Source organism: Staurois parvus, unplaced genomic scaffold (assembly GCF_062004578.1).
Source record: "Staurois parvus isolate SC_StPar_1 unplaced genomic scaffold, SC_StPar_1.0 ptg000298l, whole genome shotgun sequence".
Classification (NCBI taxonomy): Eukaryota; Metazoa; Chordata; class Amphibia; order Anura; family Ranidae; genus Staurois; species Staurois parvus.
This window is the reverse complement of record NW_028318094.1, coordinates 15,830-38,888: the sequence shown is the minus strand read 5'-3', so window position 1 is coordinate 38,888 and position 23,059 is coordinate 15,830. Positions and strand designations below refer to the sequence as shown.

General features: G+C 42.7%; 1 protein-coding gene across 1 annotated transcript in view; it reads right to left on the bottom strand.

The window, feature by feature from the left end:
• SYNPO (synaptopodin) overlaps positions 1-18,516 on the bottom strand; it is a 152,722-nt gene extending 134,206 nt beyond the window's left edge. Inside the window, exon 1 of the mRNA XM_089682777.1 lies at positions 18,402-18,516. The gene's annotated coding sequence lies outside the window, so the exon portion shown is untranslated. The remainder of the gene's footprint in view (positions 1-18,401) is intronic.
• Between the last annotated feature and the right edge of the window lie 4,543 nt (positions 18,517-23,059).

Here is a 23,059-nt window from a genome sequence, read left to right as displayed (position 1 = left end):
AGCAGACAGTACCAGCCCATCTGTTACACAAGGAAGAGTCAACCCAGCCCTGAGTAATTCTATAGCCAGACACACACACTCCAAGCCATTCTCATTATATACAATTATGTAATTATATCTGGAAAGTAAAACCCTACACCTTTCCCTTTCTACAGAAATATGCTTGAACTAAGCCTACAAAGTTTACTAATGAATTTAGGGATATATGTAGAAATAAAAATTTGCAAGTTACCATTGAAAATTTTAGTCACTCGCCTGTTGTGCTGGTCTATGGTCTCTGTTATTTCTGAAATATTGACCTGTTAAAAATTCTATAGTGACCAGAGACTTCAGAGAACAGATGCGTTATCCAACCATCAGCAAAATTCTGGGTCAGCATCTTTTAATTCATAATCATCCCATCTATTATGCAGGCAGTAAACAATTGCAGTCAGTCAGTTTTTTTGATCACTCCAGTTGATTACTTCCCCCCAAGATCAGTTGATCAGGGTTGTCTGCTAGTTCTTACGGAGCTGAGATTGTTTCTCACGCTGACTAAAATCAGTTGAATTAGGTGGCCATCAGCAGATAACTATGGATTTGCTTTAGCTTGTTATGGATTTGTTCTAAACCTGCTAGTCATTCCAGCTGGACCACTCATAAAACTTGTTTCAGGCTTTACCTGATACTACAATTCAAATCAACCACAGTACATGCAGTAGTAGGGATCAGATCAACACACATGTGATACTATATTATCAGTTAAATGTTCTACCCATAGTTGCTAACCACATTAAACTCTTACTCCTTTTGCTAAAATGGGACTGAGCTGAGCTGAAAATTTTCTTTGGAGAGTGGGACCCCTTAATAATTGTAGATGTGCAGACCTGGGGATTAGGGATGAGTTTTGGTTCACCACTGCCACGAATCCAGCAGGTTAGAAAATCCTGATGTCTGCAAATTTATGTGGAAATTCATCAGACCAAATTTTTTGCAACCATAATGCTTTGCTGGGCCTTTGAACTTAAGTCAGCTGGCTTAGAAGGGCCAATAAGAGGGATTTTCAATAACCCAGCCCTCTCACTACACAAGAGTGAGGTCACAGCAGCCATACAGAAAATGTGGTTTAAAAAAAAAAAAAAAAAAGTAAAACACTGTGCACCTAAAACACTAGATACCCTTGCCCCAGGTGGACCCCCTGCCGTATCCCTTTATACCAAAAAAGTGTTTGGTCTTTTTTCACATAAACATGTATAAAATAATTGTATTGATTGTAATATTTGCAGTGGGTGTATGGTAGTCCTCTGTGATCAAGTTCATTTTTTTAAAAGTCAGCTACTCAGTCACAAACTGAGGAAGAAGAGGTGAAGAAGAAAGGAGGGGTGGAGTAACAGAAGGAGGAGGTGGAGAAGGAAGAGGTCATATTACCAAGGCTCTCAAACTACTACCTATGTACTACCTTTTTTTCTTTTGGATCAGTCTGGTTTGGGGGAGGGTGAGAAGTCTATGGCCAAAAGATTCAACGCATATTTTTTGGTTTTACCTGCCCTTCCTCTTGGTGTTTGAATTTCCCTTCTCCATTTTCTGCTGTCTGCAGGCAATAGTCCATGGGGTCCTCACTTCTGAGAGTGCCCACATTAGTTCTGGACCCAATGTAGTCAGCAATCGTAGTGTAGGAGCTGCATGTGAGATCAGCCTCCAGCCTACTGTGGTAAAAAACTGCAACCACACACAGCTCCCAGGGTTTGAGATGGATGGAATGCCCCCTTAAAGCCTGCTGTATTTCCTCCTCCTCACACCTAGAACCCCAAATCTTCTCCCCCTATTCCCTATTCCTCCTCTGTCTCCTGCTTCCTAATTGCATTCCTTATGCTGTTGAAGGGCAGGGATGACCTTTTGGGTAAAATAATGGTGGCTGGGTAACCTGACACTGTGATGTAGCACAGGTTATGAACTTGCATAAAGGGGTGATTCTGTAAGTTGGAACTGGAGCACCTGCAAAGCTGGAAGTTTTGCCATGTTAGGCTTTAGACACTGGGCATAACGGTGATTTGGGAGCATTTTTTTTTTACGCTTCAGAAAAGGACACCTGCCTTGGGTAAGATGCTGCTGGAGATGTTGGGTATAGGAGAATTATGAAGAAATCCAAGCTTTTACTTCATTCTATTCAACGTGTCTCATGAAACTCTTCCCTTCTTGATGTTACATATCCCGAGCTTCTGAAATACCGTTAGAGATTTCCCTCCCTGTCGCTAGAGGGTGAAGGTGGTCTGGCTGATTCAGGAGGAGAATGTTGTGGAAAGGAGGAGATGCAGAAATTGGGGAATGCGGAGAAAGAGTGTGGGCTCTTGGCTGCCAAATTCTTTCTTGAGATGCTGCTCCCATTAAGCTCTGTGGTGCAAAACCATGTTTTTCCTCATGAATGTGGAACCCAAATGGCTGGTACTTTTACCATGGCTGATAGAAGTAGAGGGAGGAAGAGGTGGAGTTGGAGGAGTGGGAGCAGGAGGAAAAGGTAAAGAAGGAAGGAAGAAAACTATACTCTTAAACTGTTGTGCCACTGGCCAGTTTATGCCAAGTTGAGGGCTTTAGTTTTATTTTTATAGGAGTGAACTTTACTACAGCTTTAAGATCTGTTGAAGCTGCCATTTTCAATGTTCAATTCAGACCTGTTAATAAAAGAATCAACAGTTGCAGCAAACTACCTAAAAATATTGTTATATGGAGTTGAAATGAAACAGATGGATGTGCTGATGGGGTATTCAAGCCAAGTTAAAGGTGAAGGTTAAAAATCAAAAACACACCCATGATGCCAGAATATGCTGTCTCCTAAGCATGCCATTTAAGGTGTTGGGTGTTTTTTCCATGTCACCCTCATAGTTGCATTGAAAGAACCCACTGAACTATATTTTAAACATTTTTTTCTGCTTTGTTAAATGTCCCCCATGGCAGTGTCCAGCTCCTTGTGCCCTATTATTTTTTCAAAAGCTTGTCTATTAGCCTTGAAATGAGCCAGAATTTAGTAAAAAGATTTGTCCTCTATTGACTTCAACCGGGTTGGCAGCTAAATCGGGTTCATGGATTTCAAGCAGGATTCAAATAATCTCCTGCAAATCGAACCCAGTCAGTTTCACTCATCTCTACTGGGTACTAAAGGACAGCTATTCTCACCTCCTGAGTTCCTTAGAGACATAGGAAAACATTAACAGAAACTTAAATACTAATATTCTAAGTCAATTATGTGAAACTTATTGACTGGGGGAGGAGATCTGAGTAGTATATGGAAACTATACAGGCAGTAGCTTTTCTGATACAGCTTGCCATCTGCTGGTCACTTTTAAACATGGAATTTATTATACTTTATATTAATTCTGTTTGCACATGCAATTAATTAAAAATCATGTCATAAAGAGTAATTCTTTTCGTGTAAATTTCCTTTAAAAGATTTTTGGTTCAGACTTTTCTCCCATGCTTTATTTGTTTAATGCGGTCATGGTTCATGTAAGAATTAGTCTGAAGGATAAACTTTTTAGAGTGTAGCAATCTGTACTTGATTTTGGAAACTGCCCCGCCAACAGAAACATAGACAATTTCATGAGAACCATTTGGAAAAATACCCTACCACTTCAAGCATTATACTCATCCTGTTAAGATCCTGTACAAGAAATTGATCCTGGCTTATTTTTATTGAAATAAATGAAGGGAGCTGTGTAAATGTCTGCATCCCTTGCATCCCTATTAAAATGTACTGTATTTTCTAATAGCATCAAAGATGATCATCACAAACTATGAACAACCCTTCAGCGCTCACACAGAAGATGGAAATCAATATTTTGGGAAAGTAAATATGAAATGAACTGGAATTAAAAAGAAATTAAAAGGAATACAGAGGAATAAAAACCAGTCCAGGGATTTATGGATGGGGGGCAGGATTCCGGGCGGAATTGGTGTGTTCAGGATGCAGTGGTCAAAAAACCATCCAATGGGTGTGCAGAATAGGGAAGAAGACCGTGGAAGCTGTAAACCACACAAGCAGACTGGCAGCTCCTTGCCAAGGACGGGGGGGATCCCACAGAGGTATGCAAAGGAACAACAAGCAGGGTGCCAGGTCAGCGTGGATAAAAGCAGTAATACTTTAGACGCCGATCATCCACCACTGCGGATCTCTTCCAAGGCCATGCACAGATCATCGGATCCGCTCTTCTGATGCCCCTGGCTCCAGTGTTCTCATTTACCACACTCGCTGAGGGATTTTTAGATGTAAGTGTCTTTTAAATAAAGTATTACTGCTTTTATCCACGCTGACCTGGCGCCCTGCTTGTTGTTCCTTTGTATTTTCTAATAGTGCTGCCAACCATATCATTTCCACCTAGGGGCTGAAGAAGACAGGCACAGCCCATTTATGTTGGAAGAGAGGCCAAGGGATGCAGGGTATCACATCATTTTGTATCACTTACTTTTGCCAGTGGAATAGTGACATAGGAATTCCAGGTTCTCCAGTTCTTCTGGACATCAATGACTGTAGGAACCAAGTTACCACCTTCCTTCTTTATATTAATATCTAGCTATATGTCTTAATTCTTTCCACAGTTCATCACAAAGATAAGTAACCATTCTACGCATTACCACTCTTCTGATTGCTTGTAAAACGTCACTTGCTGTACACATCTTGACTATACATCTATCAGTGTTTAGTCTTGTATATTGGTAACCATAGTTTTAGATAATGTGGGAGTAGGTATATAATTTTTCTTGGCTACTTTCAATTATCTATATTACCATGTCACACTATGTCAGTATTCTCTGACACAGCTGATAAGAAGATATTAACTACGTCATATGCATCTGACAATCCCATGTATGCAATATATACGCCTTACAATAAAAGTCTTTATAAAGGGACAAGGACTAAAGCCTGAGGCTGAGTGGTATTAGAATTTAAAGCCATTTAAAGTGACTCATTAGTAAAAATTGGATTCAGCCAAATGATTCTGAATCCCTCCATGTAGTAACAATGGGGTGGATGTATAAAGTATATATGCACTCGTCCTTCAGTATGTAGTGATAGTGTAATGGTTTGCACCAGCTGTGACAAGTTGGATGGGAAAGGGGTTTGGCTTCACATTGCAGGGTACCTGCACATGTAATAAGTGTACTGCGAGCAGAATGGTCCCTTCACCATGACAAATACAGTAAGTGTTGTTGTAGTAGTAAAAGTTGAGTCTTAAGGCTCGGTTCACACTGCCGCAACTTGGGATCCGACTTGTGAGACCCAAAGTCACATGACATGTGAAATTCCATGTTAGTCAATGAGAGCTGTCTTAATCAGCACTACTGAAGTCGCTCCGACTTTAGAGAAGGTTCCTGTACTACTTCAAGGCTACTTCTATCCGACTTGTGCCCATAGACTTTAATGGAAGTCACCTCCAAGTCAGATGCTCATCTATGTTGATGTGACTTGGATCTGACATTACTGGATACCCAGGCAAAGTCCCATGGCATGAAAGTCGCATTAAAGTCATTCTCAAGTCGCCAGGAAGTTACCTGGCTATGTCGTGCAACTTTCAGGTCGAAGTAGTGTGAACCGAGCCTAAGAGCTTATGTATTTACAAGTTTGCCCACAGAGAGTTAACTCCTCCATAGCTATCAAGAAACCCTGTTTTATTGTTGCTGCAACAACATCAAAGTGATGTGTGTAATAAATGGATTCTTAAAGTGTTACTAAACCCAGGACCCTGCATTCACTATATCTGGTCTCCCACAGTACACACAACATGGAAATGCAATTATTTTAGTAAATATAAACTGCTAAATACCTTTTCACATCAGCAGTTAGAGCAGGCTTGTGGCTTCTATCAGTGTCCAGCAGAGCACTGATTAAAGCTTGTAGGAGTATTCTTTCTCCCCTGACTGTCCTATGAGGCTACAGGACCCCTGACCCTCTGTCTCAACAAAGTTGATTGGCCCTGTGCTGATATCATGCACCCCCCCCCCCCCAAAAAAAAAACCTCTCTAGCAATACACACCAAACCGTGCAGCTTGCCTCCAAGGCTCTGTTTTATCAGAAAATGGATTGGGGACAGTAGAAGAAGGGGAGGATCAGAGAGGACAAGTTTAAACATCCTTTTTACACAATGCAAAGTATTTACCTCTTAGGTTCCACAGTGAGTATAACAAGCATGCTTTACTGCATATACAGACCGATTTTACCCTTTGTGGGTTTAGTAACACTTTAAAGAAGGGCTCATATTGAAGGGCATTGCTTTTCTGACATGCGTTTGTAACACACATCAAAAGAAGGTGAACAAAATTCTATTGACCTTAACTGAGCAGTAAACAATTGAAATCAGAGGCTGCCATTGTCCTGTTCTATGTTGCATTGTATTTCTCTGGAAGCAGCATGTCCTTAGGAGGTGCATTTTGGCTGCAGGCAAAGCAGGTCTAATGTAGTCCTTTCTTGCCAAAAGCTGTTTTTACTGTTAAGCTGAAGTTTAACTTGCTAATTTGCACTCCCTGGTTCCTCCTTTGCCCCACATCAGCATGATAATGAAAGTTTTACATGAAACCTTTCTGTTTTCATTACAAATCATCACTCGTTCTCTGTGTTTCCCTATGCAATTTAGGCAGATCATGACTGGTGGGAGGGGCTGGAAGGGTGCAGTACATAGCTTTGAGAAAACATCACAGCACCCAGCTTCAGTACTCAGTGTACTAAGTGTTCTCAGCCCTGATGCAAGCAGTGTGCTGGCTCCTGGCAAGAGTTATGGAAATATCAAAATGAATTACTTGGTGGATGTCAGTCTGGGGGACTGGGCAAATCTATGCAGGTTACTGTTGAATGCAGACTACCCTAGGGATCGCCCACATGTGATGCTGAGCCTCTGTGATTGAAAGAGCTCAATTCAGTGAATAAAAGCAATGAGCCATAAACAGTAATGTAGGGGTAAAAAATGCCAGATAATGCTGGTCCTCCAGACAAAAAAACAAGGCAGGCTTTAACTTGTTGCAGCTTCTAATGTACACTATGAGAAGCTCACAGTGTGCAGAAAATTCAGAGTAAGTCATTTCTGTACAGAAGAGGAGCCGGTACAACTGTGCCAAAGGAAAAGGCTGTAGTTCAGCTTTAATCAACACAGCATTACTGTACTTTGTTTTGCATTTGTGATGTTACTGTCAAGGTAATGGTAATAAAATTGATATATTACCTTTTTGTGTCATTTACTTTGTGAAATGCTCATTCTGTGCCATAAAGCACTTGTATTGGCCCTACAGATTACTGCTGTAAGGCTGATATTACATTTATTGTACAAAACAAACTTCATAGGGGCTTAGGTTAATTTGAGTTGGCTTCCTAGTGACTTCATAGGCTGAGTTCTCATGAGGATCTCACTGGCTGGTACAGAGACAGAAGGAACATACAATCCTGTTACTGTCTGAAGATGTTGCATTCGTTCTGCATGGAGCTCTGTAAACACTTGGAGTACCCAGTCTTTAGTTACATAGTTAGTCTGGCTGAAAAAAGACAAAAGTCCATCCAGTTCAACCATAAAAAAAAAAAAGTTATAATCCTACACCCACAGTTGATCCAGAAGAAGGAAAAAAAAATCCAGAAAAGCATGATCCAATTTGCTCCTGCAGGGAAAAAAATTCCTTCCTGATCCCCCGAGAGGCAATCAGATATTCCCTGGAACAACTTTACCTATAAATGTTAGTATCCAGTTATATTCTGTGTATCTAAGGAAGAATCCAGGCCCTTTGGGAAGCAATCCACTGAGCTGGCCAGAACCAGCTCTTGAGGGAGTTAACTCCCCTGCAGTCGGTTGAAGATTTAGATTTGCTTTTTTAGAGTTAAGGTCCCCAGTATGAAATATGAGGCACTTTTACCATTGGACATCTACGGAATATGCTATCAAATTGAAAACTCCAGCTGACAATTCTATGGTCTATGTCGACAGCAGCTCAGACCCCCCCCCCCCAAATAAATAAACTTGTACCCCCTCAAAAAATTATTAAAACAACACATGATATGTAACTAGAGGTACCATACCTTGAAGTGACCCTATTGGGAAATTTAAATTAGCCAAAATAAAAGAAGAGAGTAAATAAGAAGATTTACAGCCTACACCAGAACTATCCATCTCCTGGTTCCCCACCATACTCAGTGGTTCCCCTGTCAACCTTTACATCACTACAGGACACTGTACTAACATGGTGGTTGAAACCACTGGGAGCAGAAGGAGAACAGGAGATCAACACTCCTGAAAGTGTCTTGTTTTGAAGAAAAGAAAATTAAATGGAAAATTTCTCTTCAAAGGAAGCAAATGGAAGCTAATTTCATTTTCCAGACAGTGATGCTTTAAAAGGAACTGAGGCTAGGCTGTGGACATACAAGTATTTACATATTCTTAACAAGCAGAAAATGAGCTTCAAAACATGTCCCCAGTGACCTTTTTAGCTATAGGCACTGTGGAGCAATTCATCCTCAAAGTTCACAACAGAAGCACTAAAGTTGTTCAAGTTGTAACTGCTGACTTCTAATAAACACACACTCACCTGTCCCGGAGTCCAGCGATGTGCTGACCCGCGCCGTCCCGTCTCCCCTTCTTTCCTCCACGGCGCCAGTATCTCAACTGTGGGCACTAGGTTGTGACAGCTTGCGGCTTCACAGCCGGGTGCCCACTGCGCATGCGTGAGTCGCACTGCGCTCCCTAATTCGTGAACGTTACCAGGAGACTGCGGGAGGGAAGAGGGGGCCGAATTTCCGGCTCACATTGGCACAGCAAACTGAGCCGGAAGTGGGAGCAGGTACCTGTCAAAACCAGGTACCAGCTCCCCCCAAAAGGTGCCAAATATGGCAATGGAGGGGGGGGGGAGGCAAATAAGCGGAGCTTCCACTTTTGAGTGGATCTCCACTTTAAGGGTGATAACAATCAATCAGAACAGCAAGCAATGGTAATCAATATTTCATTGATCTGATTACAATATATTAGATTCTGATTGATTGCTGTTATGTTACTGTACTTTGCACATCATTAGTACTCTTTACACTGCCTTGCGGAATGAAGTCCAAGGACTTATAGAGGTTGTCAGGGATCTCCTCGATCCCCGCCGCGATGGTCCCGGCGCAGGCGCAGTGCACCACCCTGTGCAGGGACACGGGCACTAGGTCCGGGCCGCGGCGTTCGAGTTCGCGCATGTGCAGTAGAAGCCGCGGCCGCCCGCTGGGCACCAATGGCAGCGCAGGGCGGGATATTTAAATGGCCCTGAGCTGTCATTCAGTGCCTTCTGGTCTTCCCTGCATCCTGTGAACCTGTACCTTGTAAGTTTTGACCCGGATTGTACCTGACCTTGCTGCTTTCTCCTATTCTGACCCTTGCTTTGCCTGACCTCTCTCCTGAATGCCCCTGATTGGATTTGACCTGCTGTTGCTGACCTGGCGTGTGACCCGACCATTCTATGCCCGCTGCCTTGTACCTTGCCGTCCTCTCTGTTACCGACCCGGCCCGTCTGACCTTGCTCATCCATCCATCTATCCATCCCTTGCAGTGGGGTCTTCTGACCTCCTCACATCAGACTCTTCCCCGTGGGAGCCCTTGGCGCATACCACTACCACTGACGGACGCAACCAGTAGCCACGACCTGGTCTCGGGGGGCTCCAAGTCCATCCCCACCATCAGGGGCCCTGGTGAACAAGCACCCTGGGACTTAGATTCCGTGCGCTGGGGACGCCTATTCAGTGGAGTGCTAGTGGTACCGCCAGGCGGTCCCTTACAGAGGTACATGAGCACCCGTCATCAAAACACTGATTTTTATGGTCTACTGAAAACATATTTGTCATGGAAAACTCAAAATGTTTATTTATTTCAGATACTTGTATAGTGTTGTCATTTTACACAGTAATTTACACATATATATTACATTCACATCAGTCCCTAACCCTCAAGGGGTGTACAATCTAAGGTCCCTAACTCACATACTAGGGCCAATTTAGACAGGAGCCAATTAACCTACCAGCATGGCTTTGGAGTGTGGGAGGAAACCAGAGTACCCAGAGGAAATTCATGCAGGCAAAGGGAGAACATGCAAACTCCAGGCAGGTGGTGCCGTGGTTGGGATTCAAACCAACGACCCTAGTACTGCCAGGCGGAAGAGCTAACCATTTAGCCACTGTGCTGCCTTATGTTAATGCTAATTCTAGCCTGCCACTCCAAGCTACTTGAAAGCACATCTACTTGTCACTAAATTATCCGCTGGGCTATTATGGAGCCCCTGAACCCCGAGTGCACAGATCCTGGCATACTTGACACTAGCTTCTGAAGTTCTCCCACCTTTCCGTCTATCCCACAATCCAATGAGGGACATCAATGTCCAATGAAGAGGCACTTGTATTGGAGTATGCAATGGTGGGATGTGGGAGGTGGGTCTATCAAAGTTCTGAAAGCTACAATACGGGGGGGTTAAATAAGTATACACCCGAGGTTAGGGATTTCCTGATCACTTAGAGCAGGGTTCACCATATGGCGGACCATGATCTGGACCCGTACTGGGTGACAGTCTTGTCCGGACCACAGTCATGCCACTTATTACCCTGGGTGTACTCTCTCTCTGGTCTCCTGCCTGGTCCCCGCTATCATTCTCATGGCGGTGGGAGAGGAAGGGGCTGCATATAAGGACAGAGGGCAGGATTCCTTTCATATTAATAAGCCAGTAATATTAACAAACAAGACAGAGGGCACCCTAGTGCATTATCCTGAAAACATGGCTAGTAAGTATCATACTCACAAAGATAGCAAGTATCACAAGCTCATCAAATGGAAACAGCACCATCCAATCCACAATTCATCATATTACCAGACAGGACAATAGGACCTCCAACAGGCTGACGGGTTTTGAGCACTAGCCTCTTCTTTAGAGCCACTGTTCAGGACTAAGATCTTCTTTAGAGCCATTGTTCAGGACTATCCTCTTCTTCAGATCCATTGTTCAGGACTAGCCTCTTCTTTAGAGCCACTGTTCAGGACTAACCTCTTCTTCAGAGCCATTGTTCAGGACTAGCCTCTTCTTCAGATCCACTGTTCAGGACTAGCCTCTTCTTCAGATCCACTGTTCAGGACTAACCTCTTCTTCAGAGCCATTGTTCAGGACTAGCCTCTTCTTCAGATCCACTGTTCAGGACTAGCCTCTCCTTCAGAGCCATTGTTCAGGACTATCCTCTTCTTCAGAGCCATTGTTCAGGACTATCCTCTTCTTCAGATCCATTGTTCAGGACTAGCCTCTTCTTTAGAGCCACTGTTCAGGACTAACCTCTTCTTCAGAGCCATTGTTCAGGACTAGCCTCTTCTTCAGATCCACTGTTCAGGACTAGCCTCTTCTTCAGATCCACTGTTCAGGACTAACCTCTTCTTCAGAGCCATTGTTCAGGACTAGCCTCTTCTTCAGATCCACTGTTCAGGACTAGCCTCTCTTTCAGAGCCATTGTTCAGGACTATCCTCTTCTTCAGAGCCATTGTTCAGGACTATCCTCTTCTTCAGATCCATTGTTCAGGACTAGCCTCTTCTTTAGAGCCACTGTTCAGGACTAACCTCTTCTTCAGAGCCATTGTTCAGGACTAGCCTCTTCTTCAGATCCACTGTTCAGGACTAGCCTCTTCTTCAGATCCACTGTTCAGGACTAACCTCTTCTTCAGAGCCATTGTTCAGGACTAGCCTCTTCTTCAGATCCACTGTTCAGGACTAGCCTCTCCTTCAGAGCCATTGTTCAGGACTAACCTCTTCTTCAGAGCCATTGTTCAGGACTAGCCTCTTCTTCAGAGCCACTGTTCAGGACTAACATCTTCTTCAGAGCCATTGTTCAGGACTATCCTCTGCTTCAGAACCATTGTTCAAGACTAACCTCTTCTTCAGAGCCACTGTTCGGGACTATCCTCTTTTTCAGAGCCACTGTTCAGGACTAGCCTCTAGTTCAGAACCACTGTTCAGGACTAGCCTCTTCTTCAGAGCCACTGTTTAGGACTAGCCTCTTCTTCAGAGCCACTCTGAAGAAGAGGCTAGTCCTGAACAGTTGGACTGTTTTAAAGGGGGGGACTGTGATTTAAAGGGGGACTGTAGACAATGATATAAAAGAGGGACTGTGATGTAAAGGGGGGGCTGAGGACAGTGATATAAAGGGGTGAATGTGATGTAAAAGGGGACTGAGATGTGTTATAGCGCAAACATGAGATTCAGACCTCAGCCAGATAAAAATCTTACCAACTAAAAATCTTACCAACTGGATCACCATGAATTTTACTATAAGACCCCTTACTTGACTTGACTCCGCCCCCTGAGGATGACTAACAAACAACTACAGATACTTTCAGACACTCTGGTAGCATCTGTGATAGTGTCACTTTAAATACATCCATAATCAAAGCGGTATGAAATCCAAAAACAAAAATGAAATATATTGCATCTTACCAATTCTTAGATACGGTGGATTTATTTATTTTCTTTTTTAGTTTTTCCTTTATTTTCACTTGGTGATCCTGACACTAAGTCTGTTATTTTTTAATTTCCTTCAATAAACCAAGCAGTTCAGCAAAAATGGCAGTTGGAGGGTTGAGACAAAACATTCAACACTGACAGGAGTACTTACAATGGTCAGCTTGTATTCTTTTATACCAAACCTTCATCTCAAAAGGAGAAAAAAAACAGTTTGCTGTAAAAACGTTAAAATTATCTGTTCAGCTTTAAATTTTAGCTGAATCCATCCAAATTAGCTAGCCTACCACTACCCTCTCCCCAGACCGACAATGCTGATGTGCAAAGGTGTTTCCATTGCTCCTTCAATGATGGGAAAACACCCTAGGATAGGAAGTGTGTTACTGGCTGTCTCACCAGGTGAAAATAAAGCGAAAAAAAGAAGACTAATGCAGCTACCACATCTAAGGACTGGTAAACTGCAATATATTACATTTGTTTTGTTTTTAGGTTTACAAGCATTTTAAGCTTGCACAAAGACTCTGCAAGTATACGCATGAAAAGGTGCAAGTGATGTGTACTTACACCTGCTAGTACCCAAATTACCCAGTTAAGTACCAAATATAAATTTAAATATAAATTGATTACCCAAGTGTAAGGCTCAACAGCTGTATAACAGAGAATTTAATAAAGCTGTGCACTGGCTAAAATAGAGGCACTCTTGCCACCCCCATGCCCCTCCCCCCCCCCCCTTTCCCACTGCTTACAAGGTGTTTGCCAACTACATCCCAGAAGACAGTAGACACACTTCCATACAAAGCACGTGCAGGGGCGGACTGACCATTTGGAAACTAGGGCACTGCCCGAGGGCCTGGGGTCAGTAGGGGGCCCCATGAGATGCCCCTGGTACCTTTTTCATAGGCTTTTTTGAGTTTGGGCAAGGACACAGGGGCCCCATGATCCCTTATTGACCAGGGGCCCCATGAGTTGTCAGTCCGCCCCTGAGCATGTGTGTCCAAATTGTTACATCTCAGCTCATTATTTAAACACACATTTATTTTTAGGTACTTATATATAGCGCATTTAATTTACGCAGCGCTTTTCATATATACAGTTGCAAGAAAAAGTATGTGAACCCCTTGGGATTACGTGGAGTTTTGCATGAATTGGGCATAAAATGTGCTCTGAACGTCATCTAAATCACAACAATAGAAGAACACAGTCTGCTGAACATAATACTACACAAACATTAGATGTTGCCATGGTTTAATTGCACATAACATGTAAACATTCACAGTGCAGGGAGGAAAAAGTATGTGAACCTTTGGACTTAATAACTGGTTGACCCTCCTTTGGCAGCAATAACCTCAACCAAACGTTTCCTGTAGTTGCAGATCAGACCTGCACAACGATCTGGAGTCATTTTGGACCACTCCTCTTCACCAAACTGTTTCAGTGTAGCAATATTCTTGGGATGTCTGGTGTGAATCGCTCTCTTAAGGTCATGCCACAGCATTTCAATCGGGTTGAGGTCAGGACTCTGACTGGGCCACTCCAGAAGGCGTATTCTGTGCTGTTGCAGCCATTGTTTTGTTGAATTACTTGTATGCTTTGGGTCATTGTCCAGTTGCATCACCCATCCTCTGCGGAGCTTCAGTTGGCGGACAGATGGTCGTATGTTTTCCTGCAAAATGTCTTGATAAACTCTGGAATTCATTTTCCCATCAATGACAACAATCCGTCCAGGCCCTGAGGCAGCAAAGCAGCCCCAAACCATGGTGCTCCCTCCGCCATGTTTTACAGTGGGGATGAGGTTTTGATGTTGGTGTGCTGTGCCTTTTTTTCTCCACACATAGTGTTGTGTGTTCTTCCCAAACAACTCAATCTTGGTTTCATCTGTCCACAGTATATTCTGCCAGTAGTGCTGTGGAACATCCAGGTGCTCTTTTGCAAACTTCAAACGTGCTGCAATATTCTCTTTGGACAGCAATGGCTTCCTCCGTGGTGTCCTCCCATGTACTCCATTCTTGTTTAATGTTTTCCTTATTGTAGATGTGTCAACAAAAATGTTAGCATGTGCCAGAGATTTCTGTAGGTCTTTAGCTGACACTCTGGGATTCTTCTTTACCTCATGCAGCATTCTGCGCTGTGCTCTTGCAGTCATTTTTACAGGACGACCACGCCTAGGGAGAGTAGCAACAGTGCTAAACTTTCTCCATTTGTAGACAGTCTGTCGTACCGTGGACACATGAACATCAAGGCTTTTGGAGATACTTTTGTAACCCTTTCCAGCTTCATGCAAGTCAACAATTCTTGATCGTAGGTCTTCTGAGAGCTCTTTTCTGCGAGGCATGGTTCACATCAGACAGTGCTTCTTGAAACCAGTAAACACAAAACAGGTGTGTGTTTTTTAAGGGCAGGACAGCTGTCAGCAACACATCCAATATCATCACACTGATTGGAGTCAAGGTTGGCTCACTCCTGTCTCCAATGAGCTCTGGGAGAAGTCATTAAGCTAGGGCCTCACATACTTTTTCCTCCCTGCACTGTGAATGTTTACATGTTATGTGCAATTAAACCATGGCAACATCTAATGTTTGTGTAGTATTATGTTCAGCAGACTGTGTTCTTCTATTGTTGTGACTTAGATGACGTTCAGAGCACATTTTATGCCCAATTCATGCAAAACTCCACGTAATCCCAAGGGGTTCACATACTTTTTCTTGCAACTGTATATATTGTACATTCACATCAGTCCCTCAAGGAACCAAAATTCTAAGGTTCCTAACTCACATTCATACATGTTTGGGCCAATTTACCTATCAGCATGTCTTTAGAGCAGCGCTTCTCAACCTTTGTAACCCAGAGGAGTCCCTAAAATAATTTTCAGGTCTCAGGGAACCCTTACTTAAGCCAACTTTAGGTAGTTAACGGCAAAAATTCCCTTTGTGTTGGTGGTCAGTAGGAAGAACCCTTACAGTGGTGGCCAGAATACCACCCTTACAGGCAGCTTATAATGTAACTGGTGGCTTTGCCAAGTGGTGCAGGTCCTGGAACCATACAGGCACCATCAAATGAGAGGTCAACAAACAACAGCTCAAGGAACCCCTACCAACCTTTGGATGAACCCTAGGGTTCCATGGAACCCTGGTTGGGAATGGCTGCTTTAGAGTATGGGAGGAAACCCATGCAGGCACAGGAACATGCAAACTACAGGCAGGACCATGGTGGGGATTTGAACCCACAACCCTAGTACTGCTAGGTAGAAGTGCTAACCACTTAGCCACTGGGCTGTCGCACGACAGTTTATTATGAAACATTTTGGTCCACCTTTATCAATACCTCTAATATACAGTCCACATACACAATGAATGGAAAAAAAGCACATTTTTAGCACAATACACCACCTATGTACACAAAGGAAACTATTTCTGTTCCTGCGTGCATACGACGCCACACCGATGACTAAATTCTGAGTGTTTATCAAGTATGAGTGTACCTTGAATTCCTCGTACATTGCAAACAGTTGTCTTAAATTAGTAAACTTGAGATTCATTTATCAGTAGTATATACATGCACACCTACATGTTATCACCAACTTCCACGGACTGTGTAAATCTATACAAATGATGTAGCTACCTAATATTACCGTGCTAGATTCAATTAGATTGAATATTTGGGAAGCAGAATAGATTTTGCATTTGTGCTTTTGAGTGTTTATGTCCTGGGTACATTGGGTGTACATGGCCTTCTGTGTGTATCCTGTGGGTAGTGTGCAGACATGCATTGCACTTTCACCTTCTTTCTTTGTGGCTGTTTCTTTTCTTGTGTATGGTGAGACATGCAAATACACTCTTTTCACAATCTTAAAAATAAGCGAGCGTACAAGCCTACAAATCACAACTACCATAATAACAGTAATTATAAGGCCTTGTGGATGAGTGAACTGCCTGTGTTGGCCAACAGCAAGCATCTCCTGTATATTCAGTGCTGAACATGACAGCTGGAGCACGCATTACAAGACATCTTAGACAGTTTTCATGTCAGGCACTTTGATCAATGAGGTCCATGAATCATTTATTACTAGCAATGGTATAACTATTACCCTACACATACAGTATATACAGCTCTTCCATTGTCATCCATGCTGTACATGAACAAATATTGCATTATAGAGAATCAAGAGCAGAACACAAGCACACCTGAATCCCCCTGCTGTCACACAAACCTGGCCTGTGCATAATAAGAGTAGTAAGAAATAATAACAATAATAATGCATTATAATAGTTGTTATTGTTAATAATAATAATCATCTTACAAATATTACTACTACTACTCTTAATAATAATAATACTAATAACAATAATATTAATATATTACATTATTATAATTGTTGTTTTTGTTATTAATAATGATAATAATAATAATAGTAATAATAATAAGATACACATACTACTGCTACTACGGTACTACTAATAATAATAATAATCATACAATTACTACTACTAATAATAATATTACTAATACTAATAACAATAATAATAATACATTACATTATTATGATTGTTGTTTTTGTTATTATTATTATTATTATTATTATTAATAATAATAATAATAATAATAATAAAAATAAGATACAAATACTACTACTACTACTACTACTACTACTAATAATAATAATAATAATAATAATCATCATCATACAACTACTACTAATAATAATAATAATACATTACATTATTATGATTGTTGTGTTTGTTATTATTAATAATAAGATACAAATGCTACTAATAATAATAATAATCATGCAAATACTACTACTACTAATAATAATAATAATAATAATACTAATAACACATTACATTATTATGATTGTTGTTTTTTGTTATTAATAATAATAAGATGCAAATACTACTACTGCTACTACTACTACTAATAATAATAATCATGCAAATACTACTACTACTACTAATAATAATAATAATAATAATCATGCAAATACTACTACTACTACTAATAATAATAATAATAATAATCATGCAAATACTACTACTACTACTAATAATAATAATAATACTAATAACATATTACATTATTATGATTGCTGTTTTTGTTATTAATAATAATAAGATACAAATACTACTACTGCTACTACTACTACTACTAATAATAATCATACAAATACTATTACTAATAATAATACTAATACCAATAATAATAATAACGATAATAATAAAATTTGGGCTTATAGAATAACAGAGTACAGTGATTATCGGGATGCATTAAACCACAGACACCAATCAAGAATGGGCTTCCTGATGAAAGCTGATTTCTGATTGGTTATCGTTCTTAGCAGCATCTTTTTGAGATCTTGAAAATGAAATAAACCCTTGAAGTAAACATTTTTATTAAATTACAATAAAAAAAAACAACATACAGCTCAGCAGTTTATGAGCAATATCAAGGTAATAACAAATCCTTGTCATTGCACTTGCCTGCCAGGTGATAATACAGGTAACCCAATGCACAGAAGAACAATAGCTATAGCCGGTCACATCATGTGCTTTTTAAAACTCAATCACTTCTCATTTCATCTTTTTATCAAACAATCATGCAATTGATCACATAGCTTTAGATTAGAGATCTATCATTATGACAGCACTCACTTCCTTATCACAGGTCCATCATATATTTCAAATGAAACTTCCTTTAATTTTTTTCTATTAATATTTCAGATAAAATTGTTTTCATGTGACTAAATAATTGAAATTTTACTAAAAACGGCAGAGCTGTGAATAGTCGTTACATAGGTGGTCACCACAATTTGTGGTCCTCCAGCTACCCCCTGTTGTTATAATCTCCTGTATCTCTTTAAGAACTTTTTTGAACTTTTGCCCAGCTCTGTGCATGGCACTCATCTACCACTGCCCTTGGGCAGGATGCTGCAGTGTGCAGGGACTTACCTTGTCTGGTGAATGGTGCAGCAAGCAGCCCCTGTCACATCCACCTAGGCAGAGTGATGTGCTGAGCCAGATGCAGGCAGAGCTCGCACTGCACTCTCCCTGTGTCACTCAGCAGCCCCAGGCTCAGGAAGAAGGCAGGGAGAAGGAGCACTAAGGAGGAGAGAAGGGGGGTGTGGAGAGCAGAGGGGAGTTCTATAAAACAGAGCACCTATTGTCTACAAACCCCGGCATATGGTATATTTCATACATATTGAAGGCATTAGGCGGCTATATTTATAGATAAGTGCGTAGATTTGGATGCAGAAGCAGAGCATGGAGTGGAGTTAGTGAAAGTCTGCTAAAGCGAAGGCTTGTTAAGTCTGGGTTCACACTTGTGTAGGTTGCGTTTCAGTTGTTTCTGCACTGCGTTTTGCATTGCGTTTTGCATTTTTGCACTTGCTTTTTTGACACATTTTTGCTGTGTTTTTGATGCGTTTTGCAGGGGTGTTTTCAATTTTTTTTTACATTTCTCTTGTTGTTTGATTTAAAACACAAAACGTATCAAAAACGCATCCAAAACATGGCAAAAATGCAGCAAAAATGAAATACATGCTTTTCTGCAGCATTTCCATTGAAGTCTATAGACACAAAAATGCAACCTTTTGCTGCAGCATGTGTACAACCTGGTCTGTATGCCTTGGCCGCTTAAAGTGATTCTAAATCTTGTAAGCTCCAAGGATCAGGGCCCTCCTAACCCTCTTGTATTGAACTGTATTGTTGCTGTATTGTCTCCCGCTATATTGTAAAGTGCTGAGCAAACTGTTGGCGCTATATAAATCCTGTATAATAATAATATATAAATCCTGTATAATAATAATAAAAAAGGTTAATTTTTTTTTTTTTTGTAAAATAACAAACATGTATATACTTACCTACTGTGTGAAGTGGTTTTGCACAGAGCAGCCCAGATCCTCTTTTCTGGTCCCCTGCAGGCTCTCCTGGCTCCTCCCTCCTGTCGGGTGCCCCCACAGCAAGCAGCTTGCTATGGGGGCAACTTCTGCTCCGTGTGTCCATTCACACATGAAGGGAGAATGTCACCAGCACACCGAGGATCACTAATATGGGTCCAAAGTTTTAATGAACGATCACATATACAGCAAGGCACCATTTCGGAGTCTCGCAGGACCCCTTCATCAGTCATCTGGGGTCCTGCGGGACTCCGAAACGTTGCCTTGCTGTAACTATGTAACTGTTCATTAAAACTTTTGGACCCATATTGGTGATCCTCAGTGTGCTGTTGACATTCTCCCTTGCTGATTCTGTTTGGTTCCAGCCGACGGTCGCTGCAGCACCCACTTATACACACAGCCATTTTTAACGCAGGAACGTGTGCGTCTGGATTGTACATTTGCATTCACACATGAAGCCACAGCTTGGGGGCCACCCGCCTGCCCGCCCTGTCTCCTCATTGGCTGACTGGCTGTAATTGACATCCCGCTTGCTGTCTCAGCCAATGAGGAGGCAGAGACCTAGGACAACCGAGGCTGTCATTCACATCAATGGATGAGGCTCAGGTAAGTACTGGGGGGGGGGGAGAGGCACGCACAGAAGGTTTTTTTCAGGTAAAAAAACCTTCACCCTTTACAACCACTTTAATTCCTTTGCTCCGGCACCGCCCTTTAAGAGTTTCAGAAGCCGGGAGGCGAGCGGGGTTTTAGAGTCATGCGATTTGCTGTCATGGCGGTCACATGATCAGAAAAGGTCCCGATTCCAAGGGGAGATCAGGACCTTTCCGCAAGTCACGGACAGCGGCGGACTGACCATTTGGAAGCTCAGCCATTGCCCGAGGGCCCGTGGTCAGTAGGGGGCCCCATGAGATGCCCCTGGTACCTTTTTCATAGGCTTTTTTGAGTTTGGGCAAGGACACAGAGGCCCCATGATCCCCTATTGCCCGGGGGCCCCATGAGTTGTCAGTCTGCCCCTGGTCATAGACGTAAGTGCTGGGAGCGGGCAGGGCGCACGCTCTCAGCAGATATGTATTTTCTAATGGCACTCTCAGCATCAAGGCCCAGATGCTGAGAGGCCACATATTTGCGTGCACTCGATGTCTAGGGGTTAAGAGGAGGTGATCGGGGGGCTAAACCACCTTTTTTTACCGCCCTTTGACCGCAACTGTAAATGAGCCCTAGTGTTTCCTGTTCTTTCGAAACAATATTCATGTAAAAAGAAAAAATAAACATATAAAATGCATGTAAGGGATCTGTAAGACATCACAGAAGAGGAGGCAATGACGAAGATGTAAAGGAGAATACTGTGTACATAATGAGACAAGGTCTACCCTCCAAACTGCAAAGTGTCCCTCACTATACTATACAATGTGCCTTGTTACATACATCTCAAACAATCGCAAAGAAAAAACCCTTTTACTTACCGCTCAGAGTCCAGAAGAGAAAGTAATTGCTCAGTGCAGGATTATCCACACCCACATGCTGGTAAATAGCAGGGACAATGCCATCCCAGCTGGAAGGGAGGACTATGTACTCAGTTATTGCTGCAGGTCAGAGGGCAGCACACACAGACACCATACTCACATCTGACAAACAAGGCAAAGGCACTGATGGGAGATAGGTGAAGATAGCTGCTTATGTGTCATACCTTGTGCTGTACAGCCGTACATACATACCTGCAGTGATCCCTCCTTGTAGATGGCAAGCTTCTAAGGAAGAGCGCCTCTTACCTGACAAACATCTCACCTGTGCACTAAACATTGCTATTTCCAGCAGCACTGAATGTATGTAATGGCAAGGGGTGCTGGGGTGTGCTGAAGGGGCTGCATATGCTGTTTGGTGATCTATGGTTGCTGGAGGGGATCTATTTTTAAGTGGGAGTCTATTGTTGCTGGTGGGGAATATATTGTTACTGGGGGAGGGATAGTCTGTGTCTGGGGGGGTCAATTGTTGGGGGGGGTTCTGTTTCTGGGGGAGTAAATAGCTGTTTGGTGGGAACTACTGTTGGGGGACAGGTCTATTGATGCTGGCTACTGGGAGATCTGCTGTTGCTGCTGGGGTTTAGTGTTGCTGGTGTGGATCTATTGTTGATGGGTGGTATTTTGTTGCAGAGGGTCCATTGTTGCTGGTGGGGAATCTGTTGTTACTGGGGAGTGGTATTCTGTGTCTGGGGGGGTCAATTGTTGTTTGGAGGGATCTACTGTTGAGGGAGACGTCTATTGATGCTGGCTACTGGGAAATCTGCTCTTGCTGCTGGGGTTTTTTGTTGCTGGTGTGGATCTATTGTTAAGGGGTGATATTTCGTTGCAGAGGGTCCATTGTTACTGGTGAGGAATCTATTGTTGGGGGGGGGTTCTGTTTCTGGGGGAGTAAATAGCTGTTTGGTGGGAACTACTGTTGAGGGACAGGTCTATTGATGCTGGCTACTGGGAGATCTAATGTTGTCGCTGCTTGGGACTATTGTTGCTGGTGGGGAATCTATTGTTACTGGGGAGTGGTATTCTGTGTCTGGGGGGGTCAATTGTTGTTTGGAGGGATCTACTGTTGAGGGAGACATCTATTGATGCTGGCTACTGGGAGATCTGCTGTTGCTTCTGGGGTTTTTTTGTTGCTGGTGTGGGTCTATTGTTAAGGGGTGATATTTCGTTGCAGAGGGTCCATTGTTACTGGTGAGGAATCTATTGTTGGGGGGGGGGTTCTGTTTCTGGGGGAGTAAATAGCTGTTTGGTGGGAACTACTGTTGAGGGACAGGTCTATTGATGCTGACTACTGGGAGATCTGTTGTTGTTGCAGAGGGTCCATTGTTACTGGTGAGGAATCTATTGTTACGGGGGGGTCTGTTTCTGGGGGAGTCAATAGCTGTTTGGAGGGAACTACTGTTGAGGGACAGGTCTATTGATGCTGGCTACTGGGAGATCTAATGTTGTCGCTGCTTGGGACTATTGTTGCTGGTGTGGATCTATTGTTGCTGGGGGATGTTTTGTTGTGAAGGGTCCATTGTTGCTGGGTGAGTCTATTGTTGTGGGGAGATGTATTGTTGCTGGGGGGTCTATTAATATGAGGGGGATCTATTGTTGCTGGCTGCACGGGATCTATTTTACTGCTTTTCTGTTCCATACAACATGATACTTGGTTCCGTATTCTCAAAAAGGGGCAGTACTGGGAGCTGGGGGAGGGGTTGAGGTGGGTAGGGGGCGGAGACAAGGGGTGACTCGGAGGAGGGACGTTTCTGCACCTATTGGTTGAGAAACAAATCCCCGATTATTTATATTATAACCTCTAAGGCAGCAGTCACCAAATGGACAACCATGGTCCAAGAACGGCCAGAAGAGCGTTCCCTTCTGGACCACCAGCCCGCCAAACTGGATTGACAGATCCACTGCTCAGCAGGGCGGTTGTCACAGCAACCGATGACATCACGTGTGCCCCTTCCAGCTCACTGTCTCTCCGGCTCCCGCTCCCTGCCTGTACACAAGCGTGCAGCTGATCCTTCAGCAAAGATCCCCCCACAGCTCCTGTCTGCTCTCAGGGTCGGGTGTAGTCTTACAGGGGCACTCTGATGGGCACATTGAATGTTAAAGGGTCATGCTGATGGGCACAGTTAAAGTTAAGGTGCACTCTGATGGGCACAACATAGAATGTGCCCATCAGAGTGCCCCTTAACATAAAATG